This window comes from Pyrgilauda ruficollis, unplaced genomic scaffold (assembly GCF_017590135.1).
Source record: "Pyrgilauda ruficollis isolate IOZ18807 unplaced genomic scaffold, ASM1759013v1 scaffold37, whole genome shotgun sequence".
Lineage (NCBI taxonomy): Eukaryota > Metazoa > Chordata > Aves > Passeriformes > Passeridae > Pyrgilauda > Pyrgilauda ruficollis.
The window spans coordinates 11,027,448-11,040,129 of record NW_024525156.1 but is presented as its reverse complement, the minus strand read 5'-3'; the positions used below and the strand labels follow the sequence as shown (position 1 = coordinate 11,040,129).

Here is a 12,682-nt window from a genome sequence, read left to right as displayed (position 1 = left end):
GGCACAGAAGATGATATCTATCCCTGAAAACACATACAGCCTCAAAACAGTGATCATTCACTGATAATTTATTATGTTTCACATCAGTTAGTTTAAATGAAGCTTTTCAGAATTATGCTAATTTAAAGAGTTTCATAGTCTGTGTATGATTAGGAGGATTGTCACTTGTCTCCATAAATTTACTGAAGTTTAGTATATTCCGGACCTTCAAAATGCAGAAACTAATCAAGCATATATCTTGATAACTATGCCAAAATAATTAGTTGCTAAAATTCGTTAGTAAGGCTAATTCATATTAGAATATATTGCATGAATCTGCAGTAAGATCATGGCAGCTTTTTACTTTGCATCTCTTTCTTGCCTATGAATTGAAATCCCACTATATGTATCGTGAATACTCCATAGGTACAAAACCACATCCGCAACTGTGAAGTTTTTTCTCATATAAAAATTATTCTTCTTTTACTCAGTATGAAAAAAAATTGTGTTTTTGCAAGCATGTAAGAAAAATCATGTTACGAGAAGGATGCATTTGGTCATTCCTTCTGTCTCTTACACTCATGTCTAAATGGTATCTACAAAACAAGCCAAGCAATACTTCATAAAACTTCCTTACTTTCGAATTGTACTTAGTTCTAATGTCTTTATATTTAACAACCTGCAATGTATTTTTCTTGCAGCATTTTGCCCCATTGCTTTGAAATTTATGTTAAATTTCAGAGTCCACAACCTCTGTCAGAGGTACACAGATTAATATATATCATACAACTAACAGCTTCCCCTCATTTGTTTTTAATCCATCTTCACATAATTGCCTGCATGTTAACCTCTTCAAAGAATTCAGAAAGCACTGCAAAATATCAGCTTTATTTAGAGAAGCTGTGTTGATTTCTTATTTTTCAGAATGGGAAATTCCCTCTGAATTGAGTAAATCTGCTCCAACTGTTTTGCCTACAGTTTTGCCTGTACATGTCAGTCATATCCACCCTTATCTCCCCTGGACTCCCTGGAGAACTTCTGGGGAAAAAAAAAAAATCAGAGTTATATTATACCTCCAAACCTTCTTTTGCCACAGTGGTTTGAAGCAAAATATTGCACATCATAATAGTTCCCTTATTTCATTCCTCAGGCTCTTGGCATGTAACAGCTAATCCAAATGATTTGTTACTGTTGTGTCTCTTTGTTCCACAACTGCTTCTATAGCTAATTTAACCTTCTTCTGAGTCCCCTATAAAGTTCTAGGACTAAAAAAAAAAAAAAAAAAATCCTCCTCAGGTTTTTTTCTACACTAACAATAAAGAAAAAAATATAGTAAGTTTTACGTTTGTGATATTATCTTCTCTGAGCACTTATGTATTTCAGTGTTGGGCTGGCTTTATACAGTTCCTCTTAGGCTTTTTTTTCCAGATGTCTTAAAAGACAATTATTATTAGCTTCTTTACAGAGATTTATTCAAACTCATTTTTTGTCTTCTTTATTGTGGTTTTATAGATAAAGCAGGTTTTATGGTTCTTTCTATTGTCCTCTCTGAGATATAACTTCATTTTTTTGAAAGATGTGTTCTTTCTTTTATTAGCTATGTTGTTTGCCCTTACAGATTTTCCTTTTAATGGATATGTGCATTTGCTGTGGGTCTTCTAAATTATATCCCTAGATAGTATCCACACCACCCATAGTGATTTAACAGTCTTAGCTATCCCATTCAGAATTTCTATAGTAATATGCCTCAGTTTTATTTATTTACACTTTCATATTTTTATTTATTTAATTGAATACAACCATCTTGTAATTCTAGTTTTTATTGCTCTTGCACAAGTATTGCATTTAAGCTAATTATAGTTGTTGTAAAGTGTAGAATAACTAGGGAACTTTTCCTGAATACCCAATGTTAATACTGTCCTCTTTTTAAGTCTTAGTTGACAAAGATTCCTTTCACAAGCATCATTATTCCTCCACGGACAAAGTCTGCTGTGACTTTCCTGCGTACTTTGCTCCTTGATGCTATGCTGCCTGACTGATTTTCTTCTTTCCCACAGATATTGAACACAGGTATAATGCTGATATTCTTCTTTAGCATTAAGCATTAAAGTTACCTCTACTAGGGTAACTAGGTCCCATTTTAACCCTTGGCTTTGTATTATGGCTTTCTTTCTCATCTTTACTGGTCCCTAGTTTGATTCTGCATGAGCTACCACTTCTGCAATTCCTACTGGGCTGTCTGTCATCTCTTTTTGTAGCATTCTCCAGTGAAGAATGCAGAATTCTCATAACTTCACCCTTTGTCTGAACTGCATACCTTTGCTTTTTTTTTTTTTTTTTTTTTTTTTTTTTTTTTTTTTCTAATTTTATGCTTTCCAACACCTGAAAATTCTCCTGAACCTTTCACTTGGTATCACAATGGTCATAGAAAAGTTTTTAAACTTTCATAAGCCTATTTTTCTCATGGCCAAAAGGAATTTTGCCATTTTTCCTTTTCTTTAACAAGTGCTCCAACATTCTAATATTGTGACTCACTTCTCCTCACCACGTTTTCTCAGCCAGGCATTTAAAGCTCTACCTTTCAATCTTTTTCTCCTGATTGTACATGGTGAGACTAGTTCAAACTATGCTACTATCAACGTCCTAATCTTCAGGTTTCATTTGCTAGCCTAAATTTCAATCCTAAGACTTTTTTATTTTATCAGACCTCACATGATATGTCCTTTAGTTTCATGACATGCTGTCAAAGCACTTGTGGGATGCTCCAAACCTGATCAATAAGCATATCATCCCAGAGGGCCTCTTCGTACCATCATTCTTACTGCCTTCATCCTCAGTGCTTGTTAAACTGCCCACAATTGCAGTCTGCCCCTTCCTTTCAGCTTCCTTTTCAGCTCTTGGAAGGGTACCATGGGTACAACAGGAAATAATCTAACTGTCTGGAGACTGAAAACTCAGTACATCGGCAAGCTTCATGTGCCCAGTGCTCACTCCCATTCTGGTTTTCAGTTGTATGTTTTACTTCCTTTGTTGTTAGGGGCCTTAGTATTTTATATTTTGTTGTATGCTTTCATCTGCTGTGGTGGTGCAAAAATGCACAATTTTCGCATAATGTCAGATGGCTTTCATGACACAGAGAAACCATGGAATATATCATCCTCTTTGAAGAAGATAGCCTCCAGGTCTCATTTAATGCATGAATTGCAGTTATGACATCTTTGCACAATTGCTGCTATGAAGAAACAAAATAAATCACACACAAGAGACCAAGCTTGTCCTGTACTTTGCATGCTAGTAAGGTTGAAAACCTTTTCTTTCTATAATATCAAATGTCACAAAAGACAAATTACAGCAGTGATGCTCAACAAAACAGATGAGAATAAGATTGGAGGTTTGTGTTGATAGTGAAAATAACAAACACTTAACATGTCAGTGTGGGAACTCCAGAGTATTGGTCACGTGTTGGTTTTTTTGGGTTTTTTTGGGGTTTTTTGTTTGGTTTTTTTTTTTTTTTTCATGTGTTAGAGGCAACAGTTTTGATCAATGTAGATTTACTTAGTCAGCTTTGTTTGGTTACACAGCATGAGATGATGTGTAGTGTGCCTGAAATTCACAGAGGTGCTAGGCTAATTACAGCTAAACTAAATAACTGAGAAAAAGTAGAGCATGAATTATATTTCAAACATAACAACTGTATTATTCATTTTTTTTTTCCTTGAAAGCATTGCAATGATTTGGACTAATTACCTGCCAGGAAAAGGAGTTTGCCATTTGCTTGACTACCATAGCTAAAAGGATACTTGTGAAGAATTTTAGTTTATGTGAAAAATAAGTCTTTAGAATCCAGTCAATGTTGGTGCCAAGTTCAGGCCTGGCAAGAGGTCAGGACCCCTGGGTGCTGCTGGGATTGAGACCTCCAGTATCCCACTGCTCGTCGTTGGTCAGCAAGGGGAGGAAGTGAAGACTGGAAGAAAGGACACAAACTGCTGCAGCGTTAATGTTTTTGTGTCACATAATCAGGACCACAGTTTTGCAAAGGACTTATGCCAAAGAAGCCATGCTATAGATCACCTAATATTTCACAGGATAAAGTTTAAATTTATTTTCTGAACTTAGTAAAGCTGGAGAAAAAAAAAGATTTCACAGCAGAAATAGGAGAACATGTATTATTAATATTTGGAAGGAGCTACATTGATAAATAATACATTACAAGCTTGCAAAAAAAATGTATCATGAAACACCTTCATCTCATTGAGGGTCCTTTAAGGAGACAGGCAGGTTTGGATGGGTTATCAGCATCCAGTGATGAAAAACCACTGACTATTCTGCTGAACATGGAATTTCTTATTTAGAACCTGTGCTTTTGAACGTATTCAGTGGGGAACTCCCACCTTGCATGTCTCCTAGTAATGAGGAGTGTAACAGAGAGGAAAGCTCTAAACATATATTTCTGTCAGAGTTTGACCTGCAGGTATCTGTTGGCCCACATTTTAGAAAACTGACACTTCAGTAAACTGATATTTTCTTTAAACCTAGTAGGAAAAAATTAATCTGAATGATTTTATCAGTAAAAATTTATTTCCAGGAGTATTTTTTTCTTCCCTGGCTCTTCATTAGTACAGCAGCTTTCTGCATTGCTGTGCATGTTTCATTGTTAAAGATAGATATTTTTGGCAAATATTAAAATAAATATTTCATATCAAAGTTCTATTTTTACCAAAACAAGAGGAAAAAAAATAAGGCAATGACTGAAAAGGTAAGTACTTTTCCTATCATAACAACAATGTTCAAGTAATTGAAAAAAAATTTGGTATAACACAACAATGCCTTTGAGCAGAGAGGAGGGAACAAAAGCTGTGTATGTGTAAGCATGCATCCTGGTCCACAAAGGGACCAATGGCCTTTCTCTCGCTACTTATGTACATGATAGCTGGCTAAGTAAAAACATATTTAAGGACATAATTCCTGAAAGCTAATGGGCTAACCCTTAACTCATCGAGCAGAGGACCAGTCGGAGCAAGCTGCCAGGACAGCAGTGGCTTGTTTCCAATTCTTAAAATAAGCTTCAAGAAAAAATGGATGGGTTATATTTACTTCAACATTTAAATGACAAAAACTGCATAATTAGTTGCTATAAATTATTCTTTATGGAATCAAACTAATTAAGTGAAATGGTGGATTCATACTTTGTAAGTTTATTATGCTTCAGTTTTCCAGTCTCTTTCTTTTGTTCACTGCTGACAAGAGTGAGTGTAAAAACAATTTACAGATATAAACTCTTATATGCGGAGCAATAAAAGCACATGGAATAATTTTAGTCAAAGAAATAGAATGTATTTTTGTTTTAATATTACATAAATATGCTTTTGGAAAATAAGACCCTGACATGGAAGAAATGAAATTGAATTTTAAAATTTATATAGTATTTATTCTAATATTAGCAAATAAAAGATTTCAAGTGTTTATGAAGCCAGTAATAAATTTGGTTTCTTTTTAGGGTGTGCATTTTTTAAGGTGACACCTCCTGAATTTGCTTTTCTGAACTCAAAAGAACTATTTGGATAAAGCTATATTTTATCACATCATTTCCAGCTAATAGAAGTCAATTTTGTGAGAGAATGTTTAAAAGCTTTTTCTAATAGGAGAGAAATTAATTAAGGTTTGAACCCAACATTTGAATTTTGTCTACTTGTGCATGTTTTTGCTTTAAAAAAAATGCATCTCAGATGGTCAGAAACCATTATCTCAGGGCAGCTTTGCAACCACACTTAAAATATTCAGACAGCTGTAGAGCAAGGCCTAGACATCACAAGGACCATTTTTTTTTTGCTGTCATTGGTCTTTCGAAAAGCATCTCAGTGAAATCTATCAAGATAGTTTGCATAAAAGAACATGGCAAATTTCCAGAAATGCTAACATTTTTGGAAACAGAAACACAACTATTCATCTTTCTGGTGGTGACACCTAAAATAAAGCAAGGTTGAAGGATCATTCCTATAACCTTGCACCTCAGTCCATACTGTAAGAGTTTGCAGGTAATTAGATTTGGATTTCAGTGGCCAGTACAGTGTATTCCATAGAATATATTAAATCCTCTGTTGGAGACAGCACAGGAAACACTGATCTTAGAGAATGAAGTTCATAAAATAGACAATTCAGAAACAAAGAGAAAAATACCTTCCATTTATGCAATTCCAGGAATTTCAGTGTAAGTGAAAAGGACCCTTGCAAACATAAACTAGCCTATGATTCTCTTAGTTATTTAACCTTGGCATGGCACTTGAATGATCTATTAACTGGATGATCTATTATATAGTCATAATATGCATTATATATTGGGAATAGGCTTTGCATATTATTACCCTTTAGATTGAATCTATTTTTCTGTGATTATTTATTGAAGTTTATTTGAAAAGGCTTACTGTCAAGTACTACAATCTGTAGAAATATTTAAAAAGAAAGAACAATCAAGTGATGAACTGGGAATAGCCTGCCTATATATACATATGCATACACACTTCTTAGATTGAAAATTCTTATCATAGTTACTTATTTATATATTATTGGAAACCTAGTACATCACAGAAATTGCACATGCATCAACTGGGCTAAGTTTTACTACATTAAAGCTGGTCAGTTTTTAAATCAGTAAACTAAATGGGGTTGATTCCATTCAAGTGACTTTGAACAAGTCTAGCTCAGATTATACTGAAAAACTGGTTCAGAAGCAGAGTGCAAGGAACATGTCTTCTGGTCCACAAGAGATAGAAAGGAAAATATTTTAATCCATTGCTTTGGATGAGTAGCTTATGAGAGACAATGGTATCTACTTTTAAAGTTTTCAGAAAAATGCAACACAAATCCCACACAGTAGTGCATTAGAAATCTATAGAAAAAGATCATGTGATTAATAAATTATTCTGTTCACTAATCTAAAAAATGTAAATAATGAAAGCAGATATTTGATTTAAAAATAAGTGAGGGAGATTATTTCCCTCCTTCTTGGACAATTTAGAACCAGAAAACTTATTTGTTTTTCTTTAGCTAGAAAATGTACTCAGGATTAAGGTTCAGATCTGCCTAATTAAGCATTTTAACAAGTCTGCATGAGTTTCTGGGGAGTTGTTCTACTCCCTGTAATTTAGATATGGAAACATGGCTTCTCTCGGTATTTCTGTTAAAAGTTGTGCTTTATATACAGCACTTGCATCTCAGAATGAAAATGAGTCCATCTTTCATTGATTAAAAAATTTGCCTGGCAGACAAGATGTCCTAATTCAGTTCCAGCAACTAATTACTTGTTACACCAATTGGGAGATACCTGCACAGGACAGGTGGACAGATTCATTGCAGACTAGCCTGCAGGCAGAGATTAGTTGTGAGACTGAGCCAGAGCTTGCTTTGAATCAGAAAAGGAGGGAAGGTCAAATCCTGATTTTCTCCATCTTTAATTTTCTAATGTCTATGCCATAAGACATAAAAGGAAAAATGAACCAGCTTGATTTTGTTAACCAAGCTTATATTGTTTTATGTCAGAAAATCTTACGCAAGTCTGATTTTCATTTACTGTGAGTTATGAATAAATTAAAACTTCATTTTTGAGTTAAACACGTACTTTAACAAACCATTTCAAACAGTGGTGGAAGATAGGAATGCAAAGGCTCCAGAAATGGACTCATGCAATTGCAAACCAATCAGGAAAAGAGCACCCATTTCTGATTGCATTACCTTTGATTCACTACTGCTTTAGCATCAGTAAAACTACAGTCAAATCAGTACAACAACAAATACCAGGTGGCCAGTATTTGTACAGGACAAGAACGAAAGTTAGCCCCTCTGTATTCCAGGTTCCTTCCAAGTCTCACACCTCTGTACAATTTGTGTTTGCTTCTCACCTGTCCCATCCTCCTTTGGCCTCTCTTTCTTCTCCATCCTGTATATTCTTATTTTCAACATGCAATCCTGTCTCCACTCTGCTGTGTGAGAGACGAATATTTATCCTTGATCTCATTTTCATCGTATAACCAGATTGTGGCCGTCTTCTCCTTCAACTACACAAGCAGATTTTTTTTTCCTTTCCCAATGATAGCACTGCAAAATGAATTTATATTTTTCTGAGTCACTCCCAGCTCTACATTTCTCCATATTTTGCTATACTGAAATCATGAGGCTTCACCATCCCAGATAAATTCTTTACATCTTCATCTTACATGTTTAGGCCTCTGCCCTGTCACACAGCTCAGTGACCCTTGCCTGCTGTTTCTATTTCACTCACTTGAGTTACATATTTGGCAGGTAGTCATAAAAAAGCCTCTGTATCTTTCTTTTACCGTCACCACCATTCAATCAGTGTAACTATGGGCATTTTTACATAGACTAAAAGAAAATATACAATGGCTTATTACATTTTGCTTTTCAAAGCAAAAAGAAGGACATGAGAATATCTGGGAAAGTTCCTGGAGTTTTACGTTGTCTGTACAGTCCAGGGCACAGTTTTGATCAACACCAAGTAAAGCTTTCTCTGAGAATTTCAGGGCATTTGGAGAAATTAGTACAGGTCAGGAACTATTTTCTGCCGTCACTTTCCATGGAATTGACCTATTTTGGTTTGGGTAAAAGAATTTAATAACATGGAATGAGGCCATTTATATTGGCTGGCTTCTGGGCCACAGAGAATGGCTGGAACATTAAATTTCTGTGTAATATTTGTAACTGGTTTGAGCCTATGCTTTGTAATCCAGGCCATGCAGCCCTCTTTGGGTCACAATACCCCACAGTTAAGTAGTCTTCTATCATTATTTGTGTGTGTCCAGCATAAAGGAGTTAAAATTTAACCTTTATAAAAATTTCTATTTACACTTAGGCAAACTTTTTCTTAATTTTTTTCTTATTCTTTTCCATATCAGAATTCTTCATGCACTTTTAGTAAGAGCTGGTTTTCCCCCCAAGGTGCATGTAGCCTCAGTAAAAACTCCCTGGAAACTTCTTCTCTTTTTTGTAGCTGCCACTGTTGCATGTTCTTAATCATAAAGCATCTTGAAGAGTGAATAATTTTATTCAGACTGAATAACTGAATTCCCAACCAAAGCATACTAATTGGAAGAAAACTGAGAAATCAGCTGGAGGGGGAGATATTCAATTATCACAGATTCACAAAACACTAAGTGTTTAGCAAATTCTTTGTCTGCTACACTTACATTGTTTTTTAACTTTCTCTAGAATGCATAAGTAACAAAGGTTATCTGAGGACAATTTGGAGTACGCATTAAATGAAACCAAAACACATGTTTAAAAGTCTAAACTGTGAGAGACTGAACCCTTAGCTGCAAAGCAGAGCATAAGCCCAAATATAGCTATTTCTTCAAACTACTCCATAGTCAATGAAAGATAGAGGTAATTTCTCACTTGCTGAAATACAATGCTCTGATTGCACTGTAAACAACAGTTCAAGAAATACAAATGAGCACAATAGTGATTAAAAGTTAAATATTGTCTATTTGTCATAACATTCTGTTGTTAATTCATTTCCCTCCTATCATCATCTCTAAGTAGTAATTAATCATTAATGGAAAGATTAGGTAAATTGTTTTTAAACACTATAGTTACCATCATAGTAGATTATTATCATTAATAATGGTATTTTACATCTGCTACCTTATGTACAGAAGGTGCAAATAAAAACCGTTCATAGAAATTCAATAACCTTTGGCAGGAATCATGTCATTCATTCCACTACAATGTGTTTTCTGTGGGGAGTGATGAAATTATTCATTCAAAACACAGAGAGTATTTAGATTGGATGCATGAAATTACTCTCAGTAACCTTGGTATGTCTTAAAAGCCCCATGTATCTCCGCCTACTCTGATATTGAAAAGTAGCTAAGGCTACAGATTTAACAGCATGGGGTTGCCTTGCAATGCTTTGAGAATTGCTTCCAAAGTGACTCACTGACAACAGTGTCACTTGCTGTGTCACTATCAGTTCTGGCAACATCTGCCTTTCTCCCTGAGGTCTTCCATCTAAGTAAGAAATCCACATATCCTTTCTGCTTCTAACCATGGTGAGATTACTTTCTGAAAATTTAGAGACTAAAGGGCAACATAAAGTGAAACAGACCATATGTAGTTATCTAATTATAATCACAATAGTTTAGACTCATGATTTTCAAAAATATCTAAGAACTACAGTTGTATGCAGATTTTCAGCAGTGCTCCACTCCTTGTAAAAGCATTAAATGGGATGCCAAGTGCTTGCAACAATCCACATGTTCCTAATGACAGCAGTAGAAGCTGAGCTGAAGATACCAAGCAGTTTGTAAATGTCTTCTGTGAATCCAAAATACGTCTTCAGTATATTTGCAGAGAGAAAGCTATAAAAATAAAAATAAAATAACAAAAATACTCTAGAGTATATTTTTTAAGTTTTGTCTTGAATTCATGACAATTTATTTTATTCTTGTTGGCTTCTATGGAAAATTTGTTGAATTTGTAAATGTGATTGTCTAGTGCTTACAAGAGAAAGACCTGTAATTAAGCACTCATGCCTTTTGCATTTTATTGCAAAATGAGCAGTGTTTACAGGGAGAGCTTACTTAAAACACTTAAATTGTAAAACATAGACATCACTGGTGATAAGCTGAGCATACTTGCTATAAAAGTATAAGAGAAGACAAATGCAAAATACACAATTTCTATCCCATTATATCACTATTTTCCTATCTATATCACACACTAACTCACAAGCAATTAATAAAACTGTTGAGAATAAACCAAAACTTGAAACAAAGTATAGGAAACTATTATAAACATGTACTTGATTTCACAATTTCATCTTTTGGCCTTATCCTCTGCCCTCATGGGGATGAAAAGTAACATGGAGTTCAGGGGAAAAAAATTGCATGAAATGTACTTAATGAGTATGTAAAAATTAAGTCTTCACAAGGAGTTTTTTGAGTAATACAGATGTTGAGAATGCTTTGTTTAGGTGATTTTAGGGATACAACTGAGGTGTGACTTGGAGGACTTAAGATAGGAACCTAATTTCCTTAGTCGATGGAGAAAAAAATTATTCTTCCAATACAGATGATTTAGAGCACCTGGCTTAGATCCTAAAGTAAATGGCTTAACCATATTCCTAAGAGTGAATGAATTGTAGTAAAAGTTGTGTTATTACATCTTGTGCCAGAGTGATAAAGACAATATGAAAAGTCTCCGGCAAGATATTTAAGAAGCAGGGATGTTAAGCAGAGCATTACAAACTCTATGTTGCATCCTTGAAAGTGTACTTTTTATCATGTTAATGTTTCACATGTATCTTTCAATTTAAATTTTATGAAGGGAACAAGCGTATTGATTTACTTCATGGTGATGGTGTGATCACCGAAATATTACCAAGCAACCTACCTGATAAATGCCAATTACATGCTGCCTGTGATTCTGAAAAAGGAAAGATATCTTCTCCTCAAAACTTTTTTCTATCTATAAGATAGAAAAAAGATATATATCTATATATATATATATATAGATATAGAAATCTATACCTTGATAATTCTTTATAATCACTATATAATTTATATACAAAATAATTGATTCAAGCTTTTAGACTATATCCCCCAAAAATGATTTCTCTCATTGGATTATTTTGTTTGGTAGTAATTTCTAGTGAGTAGACTGGATATTAGCAGAACAATTCTTCATTGGTTATGATATATAATGAAACTTATCATGTGGAACTGGTTTGCCACGTAAGCCTTCAGAGTTACAGAAAGCTACACTAACATGTGAATGCTTTGGCAAAGTCAAAAAGAGGAAGTGATAAAGGTGGGATCTTTTGTATACAACAAAAACATCAGGACTAAAGCAGTTACTCAGGAACTTGATTAGTTCTCTCAGCCTGTTGGAACATGGAAACTCCATATTGTCTAAAGAAACTCTTCTTTATAAATTTGAGAAATTCACAGAACCTAGTATTTTCTTCCCCTCTTGATAAAACTGTACTACCATACAAAGATGATTTAAGATCTTCAAAGAAGATCAAGTTATCCATGCCTCAGTATTAGGAGACACATCTGAGTGTGTGCCTCCAAACAACTGCTTCTATAATTATTTTTACATTTTGTTGTTAAACAGAGTACTTGCTGTTGCAACAAGTATTCTTTATGCAACAACCAGCACACTTTGAAGGCAAAAGCTGTGGGCTTGACTATCTTGAAATAAAAAAAATGAACTGCCATTTCCCATTTCCTGAACCCTTGCTCCAACAAGAGGGATGTTCATGTCTGTGGAATTATTCTCTGACATGCAGTGGGTAGGTCTATTTTTAGAAAGCTATATGACCACAACACCTTATCAGTAGGAAAAAAAACCCCAAAAACCAGCAAATTATTATACTGAATATTTCAATATACAAAAATTATACCAGTATGATGAACATAATTTTACCTATAGGAAGGTGGAAGGAGGATGGCTTCAAAAACACAGTCTGCTAACTCACCTCAAGGGCTGATAGAGGGTTGGCTCAGGAGCCAGATAGAGCTGGCTCAGGAGCTGCCAGTTCTGGAGAAGATCCATCATGTGGATTATCCTAAACTAGGGCAGGATCAAACTCAAAATGGTTTTTGTTTCTGCTCATTTTCCCTTGAAGTACTGGTGACTCTTGAACATCCACAATCTCTGCAACATTTGGAGATGCATTTTTCTAGAT

General features: G+C 34.7%; 1 protein-coding gene across 2 annotated transcripts in view; it reads left to right on the top strand.

The window, feature by feature from the left end:
* CDH12 (cadherin 12) overlaps positions 1 to 12,682 on the top strand; it is a 150,954-nt gene that overhangs the window by 86,775 nt on the left and 51,497 nt on the right. The gene's annotated exons all lie outside the window — the stretch shown is intronic.